The following is a 12,714-nucleotide window of genomic DNA, read 5'->3' as shown; positions in this document are numbered from 1 at the left end:
TAAATCAAATCGATTTAATTCTGCCACCAACCGCGCCTGCTCACAGAGATTAAATTCCCAACATCAGATCAAGATGGTGTGGTATAAATTTTTATGTTTAAAGGATGAAAATACAAAAAAATTGTTTGTTCTGATATAAAGATAGTTTCAAAATATATGATTTATTTTATTTATATTTGCAGAGGGTATTATAATTTCAGTCAGAAGTTTAAAACGCAGTGAAGGAGACATCTCCGACCCTATAAAGTATCTATATTCTTGATCAGCATCAGGACGGACATGTCCGTCTGTCCGCCCGTCTGTCCGTCCGTTTCTACGCAAGTTAGTAAAGTTGTCTATCAATTGCAGGTAGTATATAAATCGGATCGGACGACTATAGCATATAGCTCCCAAAGGAACAATCGGAAAAATAATGAAAAGAATTAATAAACATTGCTGTTTTTAAATTTTTTTTTAGTTATTCGACATATAGTAATGGTTAAATATATCATAAATACGTCTTAAATGTTATTAAAATCGGAAGACTATATCATATAGCTCCCATAAAAACTGAGAGATTAGTTTGCGTAGAAACTTTATATCGCATCTGCCTTGGATTGATTAGAAGTATTTTTAAAATACTCAAAAAGGTCGACAATTGGGTTAAAACATTTTTTGTTTTCAAGTCGACGTCATTTAGTTATTTTTTTTTTTTGAGTGGTCTCCCGATAGCTGGATCTTAATTAATGAAGAACTTGATTGATTTATTTCTTCTGACCTCTACAAGGGTTGAAATCACGTCAACCAGGACGCACTGAAACCCTCTCCAGCGGCGTTTATTATCGGCGAATTTTGTTTTTCTATTTTTTTTTTATAGTCTCTAATTGTCAATAAAAAACTTCTACAAAAATGTATATTATAAATGTTCTAGATTTTTTTATCTTACTTGAAAAAATTCACAAATTGTAGGCTTCTAGAGCAGAATACCCTCTTAATATATAGCCATTACTTACTTCAGAAAAATTACTTTAGTTTTATGTAGTCTACCTCTTATGCTTAAAAGCTTAGTATAAAAACAAGGAAGAAAGCAAACTTCCGCAAGCCGAAGTTCATATACCCTTGCAGCTATTGCAAGAATTAAACATTTTTGAAAAGATTAAAATTATGATTTACTTGCGAATATGTTTAAAAACATTGAAGCTATGATGATTTGAAGCTTAATTATTTGATAGTTCTTTTATATATTTTTATTTTTTCTATGGGAACTATATGATGCAGTTCCCCGACTTTGCCGGAAAATTTACATTTGTGCTAATTTGTAACTTCTAAAATAATAGTTATTATACATACAATATATTTTTTAAAACTCTATATATATGACCAAATAAACATAAGTAGCTTAATATTTGGCGTCTCCCATTTCTCAGAGTGACATGATTGACTTTCGGGTCTTGTGGTCGTTAGAGCGCGCCACATTTTGAAAAAAATAAACTATCGCTTAATGGTCAAAAATAATGTTTACCCGTGTGCTTTTATAGTTTCCAAGACCTCGAAGCTCATACGGACAGACTTACGGATTGAATAATGGCTCGGCTTTCGATCCTGATCATGAACAAATATTATATCAAGGGCCCTTGTATCTGTCAGATACTTCATAGACTTACTCAAGTTACTATCAGTTTTTTTTTATTGCTAAATAGGAGAATTGATCATTTGCGCGGTCTTAAGAGTTTAATAAGAGAGTTTAATAACAATAAAAAAAATATTCAACAACATTTTTTTGAGATAAAAACATTGGTTTTAAATCCGCATGGACTCTATCTGAGCCCATTTAAAATGTTTTTTTTTTTTAATGTTGTAAACAACAAAACAAATGCGTTCTTAACATTTATTTTAGTGGGTCTTATAAAAGGTTAAAATAAATCCAAACATTTCTACACACGATCACTCTTTATTTAGAAATAATATTGATGCTTTTGTAAAGGTTTTCCTCTAATCTTTGTCATCTCTGCTTAACCCATTGAGTCATTTATTACCTAAAAACAGTTTGATAAAGCCATAGCCAAATAAATATAACAGGAAGTTCAATTCCCATTGATCAGTTTTTCGTAAATTGATCAATGCGACCTAACGCCTTGCATCAATGATTTTGAAATTCTTCTTTGTCTCAGTTTCCTTTTTATTAACCGCAGCCCAAGATGCACAATGTACCTGGTAGGTGTTAAGAAGGTGTTATCCTTTAGCGCCTTCGCTTTATCACTGACAAAGGCCACAAAGGGCCAGGATCGCCTCCTCCCTTCTGCCCCAGCCCTCACATAATTGCAACCCGGTACCCGCAAATACAAAGATGAATTTACAACGCCCGCAGGGATACAAGACGGCAGAAACGAGGGCCTACAGGGCCATTGTTGGCAGTGCCAAAGTGCCTCTTTGTGGCCCCATAATGAACGAATTCCATTAAAGATTTATGCCAGTTTGATGATGCCGCACAAGGATCGGCTAACAACGCCCCGACATCGGATTGGTGTGCGGTTGTCTTGATTGAAGGTTGATTTGTTGCGTTTAGTGGCTCGGACTGCCTTTTGGTACCTGGTCTGTTGTTTTGATGGGATTAGCACACGTGTTAAACACGTGGTGGTGGTGGGCAAAAAAAAACAATGTTACACTAAGTAGAACCCAAAAACCAAAATGACCTACAAAATGTTGTTGATAAATAATTTTTATTTTGCTAATTTTGAGCTTCTATTTCTTAAAACGTTCGTAATTTTTGTGCTAATCAGGTAAATTTAATTTTTTCCGAGTGTTTTTGCTTGGCTTTTAATTTTATTAAATTCGGACAACGATGTCATCTAGCTGCCATGGGAACGACCGTAAAATTTAGCGGAAAATCGTCCTAATTCCACTGTTGTTAGTTATATAGGCATACAAATCGGACCATAATTGTTTTAAAGAATATTTAATTTTTTGAGTAGCTGCAACGTTTTCTTGTTTAAAAATTAAAAAATTATACATGCTGGTTGAAAAAGTCTAAGTTTTAGGCACCACTTCATGAAAAAATGCATAATTTAAGACTCGTTGGTTAAGTTAAATGAAATTTTTACTCAAAAATCTATTACCGAAATATCTTTGAAAAATATATATTTCGAATTTTTAAATTTTAAATGAAGATATTTTTAGTCTCCTTCTTGTGAATTTTCGCATGTACATATTAACTTAACTCAACTTATCTTTTGAGTGTATGACTTGTGAGTTTTGCTGATACTGTTTTCATGGTTAATCTGCTATTTAAAGAAAAAGCAAATATCAACAAGGTTTACGTAAATTGAAAACAAATAAAAAATAAATATATTACTAATGCAAATTAAATTAAATGATTTAATATTTAAATATTTTAAATAGTGTGGAAAATATTATCAAGTTCAAATATCAGCATCTAGCCATGTCCCTCTGTCCGTCCGTCTATTCGTCAGTCCGTTTTAAAGCTATCTGCATGAACCTTTTCCAAAAGTTGTGTTTCTATTGCAGGATCGGACCTCTATATCATATAACTCCCATAGAAATAATAGGCGAAACAAATAAAAAAAATTATAACTTTGCTGTTTTTAAATTTTAGTGATGGTTTGTTATTTTAGGATTACGGTTTAAATTGATCCAAATCGGACGACTATATCATATAGACCCCATAGAAACAATCGGAATATTTAAAAAAAAAAAAAAATTAAAACGAAATTCTTAAATTTTCAATTATTTTAAAAATTTTTAGACATAGAAATGGTTTAATAATTCAGAATTACTCTTTTAATGTTATTAAAATCGGAACATATAAAGCTTTCACAGGAACGATCGAATAATTAAAGTGAAAATTTATATGTTTAATTTTTGCAATAGCTGCAAGGGTATATTACCTGCAATGGTATAAAAACGGGAAATAAAAGCGATAAATATTTAAATTCAGAACAAAGTACTTGAAACTAAATTTTTTACCATAGCTCTACTATTTTTATAATTAAAAACTAATTAATTATTACAGAATCTTAAATTGGTCATTCGAAAATTGTGCGTTGATTCACAGACAGTCGGCATATTTGAGACATCAATGAAATGCTCGACCCGTTGGTCAGTCTATCCACACAACGAACAACAACCAAATTGCATTATATCAATATCGATTTAATACTGGGTATTGTTGGTCTCATGAGGCACTTCGACGACGGCTTGAACATCCGTTAAATTTATTTTGAACAAGAAAGGAAGCAAACTTCGGCAAGTTTCCGATTGTTCCTATTGGAGCTATATGCTATAGTCGTCCGATATACTACCGACTTATATACTACCTGCAATGGCAAAACAACTTTTGGGAAAGTTTCATGCTGATAGCTTGAAAACTGAGAGACTAATTTGCCTAGAAAGGGACGGACTTGGCTAAATCGATTTTCCTAGTGATGCTAATATACTTTATAGGGTCGGAAATGTCTCCTTCACTGCGTTGCAAATTTCTGGCTGAAATTATAAAACCCCCTGCAAGGGTATTAAAATTAAATTTTTGTGCACCCAGATCCATTACCATCGTATCGCAACTCAATGTTTAAACGTCGCAATTCATTTGGTCAAATCAAACAAATCGTAAAAGGCAAGCAGTGCGCGAAACAAACGCAGCAGCAAAACGTGATTGGAGCCACCTTAAACTGACGCCAGCAGGTCGGCTTTTCCCATTTCCATCCCGTTCCCGGCTTAAACCACCAATTTGCAGCCATTTTGTAAGCTTTTTGTTCACCTGAGGTGCCACTTTTTTTTTTAAGATTTTCGACTGCTTTAAAAGAATCTATAAATTAAATAATTTAATTATATGCCATTTAAAAGTTTTAGGATGCCTTTTAAAGCAAACAACTTTTTAGAAGAATAGGAAGTTGTTATTTTCCAACATGATTAACAATTATTATTTATTTATTTATTTAGTGGTAATTAAATTTAATTTATTTATTTATTTAATGATAAATCGAACAAATTTTAACAAAATTTATTCAATGAAGCTATCGGATTTTTAGGAAGTAAAAAAAATGTGAGGGAACATTTTAAAAATCCATTGATTAAAGCAAAACTTAATAAAAGTGAATATTAAAACTTGCTTTACAACTTATGACTATAAAAATTGCACAAAACCTTTTTTTTCGTTCGTAAGAAGCTAAAAGAATATTTTGTGTTTTTACTTAAGCTTATCATGCTTTTGTTAATAAAAGCTTAAAGACTATTACCTCGAAATCCCAATTTATAAAAATATATTTAAGCCTATTTATATTATATTTAAACATATTTGAATTCGTTTTAATTATAAAGTTGTGACTTAGTTCAATCGTAATCTCAAAAAGAGACGGAAACAGGCTGATTTGGCATCACTGCCCTCCACCGCCAGCCCACCAAGCTGTGTGGCCACAAAGTGATTTGATCTTTGCACCAAAGTGGTAATCCGCATCTAATAATGTGAAGCGCTGCATTCGGCGCACGATCTCCACCAGGTTGGAAACGAAGTGGCTCCGGGGCAGAGACCTCCCAGTCTGGCGGATCCCAGCCAACTCCGTGTGCAGCCCGAAAGTTGATTGGAGTCAACGATGGAGTTATTTGTACGATTGCCAGGGCCCCAGATCCCAGATCTCTTGGCCCGACTTTCTGGACTCTGGGCCATCTGCTATCCGCTGCTTTGTTGGCCGCGATCGAAGCGTCCACACGTTGATTGTGTGGCGCGAATAACAACAAATTATATGCGTTGCGCATAATTGAGAAATATTGAGACATTATGCACACAAAAAAAATGTCAGGTGGCTGTAGGTGGGAACGGGAGGAGGGCAAGCAGTCACCGACAACTTTTTTGTGTTTGTTTCTAAATGCAGCTAGAGCTGCAAATAATGTTTACTAGATCATAGGTTCGCCAACTTATATCTTCGATAACCACCGATAACACTAGAAAAAGAGAAGTCCAGACAGGTATAAAACAAATAAGGCAATACATAAAAAATATGTATAATTTGTATTCAATTAAATTTGCTATTTATTTACGCAAAATACCATCTTCAAGATACCATAATAAGCTACAAATATAATTGAAGGGTCTTCTTTAACGTCTTAAATTAAATGACGAGTCTTAATGACGATTCTTAAGCTCAGAATAATTTTCCCAAGTGTATGGCGAGAAAGCCGGAGAACGGTGATTTGGTTTCAAATATAAACCACTTAAATTATGGCGCAGCAAGATCAACATTAACTCAATGCCCAGAGCGACCTACAGCAGCGATTGAAATTGAACCGATCCACAACGATATCGATGGCAACATCAATCAGCAAGCGAGTGAAAGAGCGTGAGTCAGGGGAAATATAAAGAATTATTGTTGTTTGCTCATAATGAAGTTGAGAGAGTCTGTCATGCATATTTTACGCATACCCGACAATGCCCGGCCATTTAGTGGAATTAAAAGCAGGGGCACACCCACACTCGCGGCCGCCCATGGAGCCAAAGGGGGCCAAAGGCGAGATTGACAAATTGAAATGAATGTGTCCATTCACTTGGAAATGTTCATTAAGCGGCACTCCCCCTTTCGGGGCGGGACCGGTGGGCGGCTTCATAAAGCGAAGCAGGACGCAGGAACTTTATGACGCCTCACCTCAAATGACGTGCACATGATTGCCTAACTGGCAACTCGCACTTGACAAGAAACTCGTCCTCTCCCCGGCCAACCCCATGGCTATCCTCTTGAAATTGAAAATTCCTCATAGTCATCAAACCCATGACGATGTGACATCGTCCTCGTCCCGGTTCTTGGGCATAAAAAGCGTGACGTATTTGCGCTTCCATTTGCACCTGCATTCATTATCCTGCGGTGGTTGGCTTTCGTAGCTGAGCCTAGCAGTAGTAAGTTTTTATGTCCATCGGAGAAGAGGGTTGTCTGGTGTGTCGCATAATATTAGGGCTGGAGTCCGGAGTCTGGATTCAGCGTACAAGTGCGCGTTTCCAATTCAATTTAATGCAGTCAAGTGACTTTATTAGTGTTGGCAAAACTTAATGAACCTGAAATTTTCAACATTTATTACAATGTATGTACTTTTTTCCTTACCGATTCGGTTAAATTAGAAAGTCAAGTGATTTATGAACATGCCGTGACTGAAAGTGAAGTATCGCATTGCCCGCGAATTGGAATAGATGGGCAGACAAAGGTGCTAGGAAAGTCCTTCAGCTGCAGACCAAATAATTAAAAATGTTTTTAAAGGCGTAAATTTCTTGGGTCACAAAATTTGATAGTGAATCGATAGTCACGACTTTTTCCTTCGCTTAGAAGTGTTTTTGTTTTATATCAGAACTAATTTACACTAAAAAAAATCGTTACGTAATATCTCAACTGTAAAAGGTGCCGCTTTTGTTTCGAAATAACGACTTTACAACTTTGGAAACCGACTTTTTAGGCCCTTGTGCCATACACAAAATATTATTGGCTATATATATAATACGTACAAAATTTTGGTTTGAAATATTTGCAAAAAATTAAAAAAAACGGTTTGGCTTGATTTTAAAATATAGTATTTGAACCTAACTATTTTAAGACAGCGTGACTAGCATTGTTGCTGTAGCTTAACTAGCTCAGAAGCAATGGATGTACTTTTTCTAGCTGATTTCTTTCCAAACTAGATGGTTTTTCAAAATGACTTGCAACGGATCCAGACAAATTTGATGTTTTACGATGCGTATTTTCACAAAAATTTAATAAATAATGTAAAAATGTAAAGAGCTCCAAGTTAAAAAAATTTGAGTATGCCACTTTTTAAAGTCTTGGTATGCACACCTTATTCTCGATTGGTATATTACTCGTTGGAATCGATCGACCTTGATGCACATCGTCACTACTTGTGCTGCGGTCCTTAGTGATAGTAGTCTCCTCCTCAAACTCTTAAAATGCTAGACGTCTCTACGTGTAATGTTTGTTATTTTGTTTTACTTAAAGCCTAGTACTCAGATCGACCAACAGTTTCGCCAGCGTAAAAAGTTTAAAAAGTGTGAGCGAAGTTTTGGTCGACGAACAGTTTCGCCAGCAAAAAAACTTTATTCCTTCTAGTGAGACCGAAGTTTTTAGATTCACCCGAGTTCGTGTGTTTCGGTCATACTGTCAATCCGCTGGGTTGGTTGATAAACAAATTAATTTGAGAAAGCAAAATCGAAGATGTAAAATATATACACGACTCCAGAGTTAAATATGGAATTGAAATGGTGGCAGATACACGGCTTTTTCGTGTTTTTGTCGTTTTTCCCTCCATTTCGTTTGCAAGTTTAAATCCAGAAACGCCAGAGATTACATTTTTTATTCTTTTCGCTATGTACTGACAAACATTCATCAAGAGTTTATCCCTGCCGTCTGGCAACGCTCTGCACATTTCTAGTATTTTTTCCGTCGATTTGAGTACCGACATCCAAAAAGGCACTGACGAAAAGTGTACACCGGTTATTTGCCTCTCGCTCTCTCTCATAGCAGGCGTACGGATTTCAGTTTGAAAATTTTTCGATACTATCGATAATATCGATAGTGTAAGCTATCGATGATTTACGAGTCCCAGTTTAAATAACAATAATTTTGGACTCGTTCCACCTACACACTGGCATTACTCGTTCATTAGACCCAACGACGCTTAATAGGGCATTACAACCAGCAGACAAAATAGCGAGAAAGTTTAATTGCAGGCTATTGCCTTGGAGAATGAGAAAACTCCTTAATTACAGGCGAGGAAAAAGGGGAATGTCTTGGAGGAACGGAAGTGCGAGGAGTGCATGACGCATGCGCGAAATTGCTGGGCACAGAAGAATTGCAAGAGTCAAGGTCTGCAACGTAAGTTCCGTCTATTGGGTTCAGTTGCGCTCTGATTATGTAAAGTAAAGAATAAAACATCTAGCTTAAGAATTTAGCTACTATACCTTATCTTTTATTGATATCTAAAATACAGGGTAATACAAAGGCAACAAATGTTCTGGCCTTATCTACGCCTAAATAACAAAAAAAAAAATGTAAAACAATAAATTGATTTTGTTTAAATATTTCAGATTAATACTTTGACATATAAATAGGCCAATATTGAAACATTCTGATTTGGGTCTTATAGGAAACGGAATTTAATAAAATAATAATATTAATACGTTTAAAAGGTATTAATATAATTATGAATAAAACTAGGTAGAACCATTAAGAACCAACTGATTTTTTTTTGCTGTGCAGGTCCTCAGCTCGACTTCGATTCGAGATCCCATCAACATCAGTCTCGCGTTAAAAATCGATGGATTGGGCTCCGGTAACTACCGACCGTCGTCGTCACTGTGGTCTCGGCAACTTCTCTGGAGATCGGCTGGCTAACTTGCCATTGCCGCGGCGAAAGATCAAAGCTCGCGAAAAACCACCATCATCTTCTTAAATGTGGTAATTATGCCACACATTGGTCGCCTCGATGCGAACCGATGTGATGCGATCCGAGATGCGTTCAGAACACAGCTTTTGCTGTGAGGGGCTTGAATTCCTCTGGGTCCTCTCGTTGATAAAGTAAGTGGCCTTGTTGGGGATCTCGTTGTGCCGGTGAAAGCTTCGCAGCAAATTTTTATGCCCTTCCCTGCCAAAAACATGGCCGCCGGCTGCCAAGTTGCACATAGCCCCAAATTTGGGTTTAAGTAGCCCGGTATCGGATTGGGCCCTTCATCATAACTCAGCTGTCAGCTGCATGTCACTTTTGCGGCTACCGATCGGTGTCCGATCGGCTCGACAGCACTTTGAAATTGTAGAACGCAATTAGTTGAAATATTATTATCGACACGTAGTCTCCTACAGATCGGTAGGAGATGTTAATGGGGCAGAGGCTTGTGGTCGCTCTACAATTTGCCTTAAGTGAGGAAATTCATTCGTGTTAAGCTCTTTGACCGCATCATTTTTTCTCCAGCAGAAAGATTTCTCCGCAACACAAGCCAGAACATATGACCCCAAGTCGAAATCCCAATCCGAAGTCGACTCTATGCTCGACTGAAAAGCTGCTGACAAAAGCTGTCATTGACAATGTCGGCCTCAGCCGAGTCGCTATTTGAAAGTCAAAGTGCACTATTAACTGACGGTAATTAGTGGCCGAAGGCAGTAGTATATCATGTATATACACGGGTCTTGCAAACGGTGGTGGAACGTTGATTTTTCAAATATAATTTTTGCTTTGTGGGGAGTCAAATGACGAATTAATTAAATTCTATTAAAATTATAATTAAACTAAAATTAATTTGAGTTAAATATGAAAGCGAAAATGTAGTACAGTCTTTTATAATGAACGATTGCCTTGTGCGGAGCCAAATGACGAACAAATAAATTTTTTTAGAAATGTCATTAAGTTTGAAATAATTAGAATTAAATTATTAGGGCGAAGAATTAGAAAAGACTTTTGAATTAAGTTGCATCAAGTCTAAGTGCTGCAAAACATTAAAAAGCTGTCAATTTCTTTCAGTTCAGTTATTTATTGGTTATCTTATTTTAATATTTTTTGGGTAAGTAAAAACTTATTTTATATTGTATAATTATAAATTAAGAAAAGAACAACACTGAAGTCGTTTTTCTACTGTAATAATATATATTTTTAAAACCTGAAAGCCCTTTTTTTGGCCAGCCATTTGGCTTTATTGTCTACAATGCTCATGCACCCGTTCATTGTTGGTTTTAATTAATTTGTGACTGTCCTAAAATCGGGCCAATTAATTAGAATGGGGCCTCTCCACACGCGGAACCCTGTGATAGATTGGCTCTATCAACTAAAAGCTGAAAGCCAAATGCGCCATTATCGTTAATAATATGACATTATAACTTGGTTGAATTTATGTCTGGGCTACATGTAATTTTTACCCTGTTCAAATTATACCACTGCTTCAGACTTCATTCAGGTATTGATATTGAAATGGGGAAATGTCACAATGGCATTCGCCTACCATGTGAACTCACTTCATTAATTTATTTATGAGACGACTGGCACATGGCAAACAACACAAAATTACACTGAAATTATAGCCACAATTATTTTAAAATTGAATGGCGTCCAATTACAAGCGAAATGAAATGCAGATGGCATCGAGATACCGTTTTTTGGCATTGGGTTTCTGGGTTTGGCGTACCGAGCCCGGATCGGAATTGGAACCGAAAGATGATGTGGAGGCGGTAGTGGGTAAAAAAAAAGGAGCAAAGACCGAAATAAATCCAATTACGTGGCTGCGAAGCGGTGGATGGGCGGTGGCCGTGTCAGGACGTAAGTTATTATCCTGCAATTAATTTGGCTAAATGTAGACAGACCCTCTGCGTTCTATCCAGCACTTCTATTGCGCCGACGCCGTCTCGCCGGTTTTGATTGGTTGCGCAGCTCATCGTGACGTCACAGTTGCAAGTGGCAAGTAAGACACGCCCGCAAGATACAACCTCAAAGAGAGAGAGAGACAAAATCGTTTGGAGAGAGCGATGGAATTATTTGGTGTTGCTGGTGGCCCAAAGTTGAGGCCCGCTTGCAACACGTTCGATGTGATGTTCGACGATTGTGAGTGTTTTTAAGGGAGAATCAACTAATCTGATTTTGTAAATATTTATTGCTCACTGTGCACTTATTTGAATCCAAATAAATAATGTTTAAATGATTGAACCAACTATTATTGAACATAAAAATAATCATCGAGCTGGTAACTAGAAAATTGCTTAAGTTGGTTGTATCGGCATTTTAGAATGGTTTGTAAACATATAAAAATAACGATGCACGGCTAAATCGGTATACCAAATATAACAAAATTATTACTTTTGTTAAAAAAATAACTAGCTTATATATTTTATATGTTACTTTTGGAGAGCCTTTTTTTGAATTTACCCAAACTGTAGAAAAAAGTTTAGTATTAATGTTTTAATTGCAGTTCATATATTTTTAGTTTCATCCATTGCATTTTATAGTAATTTTTAAATATTCATTTAAAAAAAATTAGGGTCTTACAGTTGCTTTAAGTAATTGAAGTTTTGGTGCAAATTATGTTGTTTCGTACTGACAAATCCTTTTAATAACTAGTACCAGTTAATTTATTTTAATTTAATTAATTTAATTTATTATAATAAGATGTTTATAAAGTAACACTATTATCAACACTATTAAAAAGTACAAGATGGACGCCATAGTCGAGTGCGCCGAAAACTGATATCCGTTACAAGCGCTTAGAAAATAATCGGAGTTTTGGTGGCGCCACTTAAAAAATAATTGTTCTTTTAAATAAAGAAAGTTTAATAACTCGCCTCTACCTGTCTTATATAGTTTCCGAGATCTTGACGTTTTTCGAACAGTCAAACGGACAGACGGCTGGATCGACTCAGCTACTGATCCTGATCAAGACGGAACTTAATACTTTTCAACGAATACAATACATTTTCTCTACTAGTAACGGGAATAAAAAAAAAAAGAAATAACGCAGGCATTGGACTAAAGTCTCCCAAATTCAAAACATTCTTACCGATAGACCATAAATAAGTGAACACTGCATTTTATTAAATTAAATATAAAATTAAATGTGGAACATGAACATATACCAGAGTACCAAGTTAATAATTTTGCTTTAAACCCTTTTATGTTTAGTTCACGAATTCTTTGTAAAAATAGAAAATATTGCTCTGCAACATTTTCAAAGTTCTAGTTCATACTTTCTAAGTTTCTCAATTTTCTATCACC

The sequence above is a fragment of the Drosophila elegans genome, unplaced genomic scaffold (genome assembly GCF_018152505.1).
Source record: "Drosophila elegans isolate 14027-0461.03 unplaced genomic scaffold, ASM1815250v1 contig_476, whole genome shotgun sequence".
In the NCBI taxonomy this organism is placed as follows: domain Eukaryota; kingdom Metazoa; phylum Arthropoda; class Insecta; order Diptera; family Drosophilidae; genus Drosophila; species Drosophila elegans.
Note: the sequence above shows the minus strand (reverse complement) of the source record.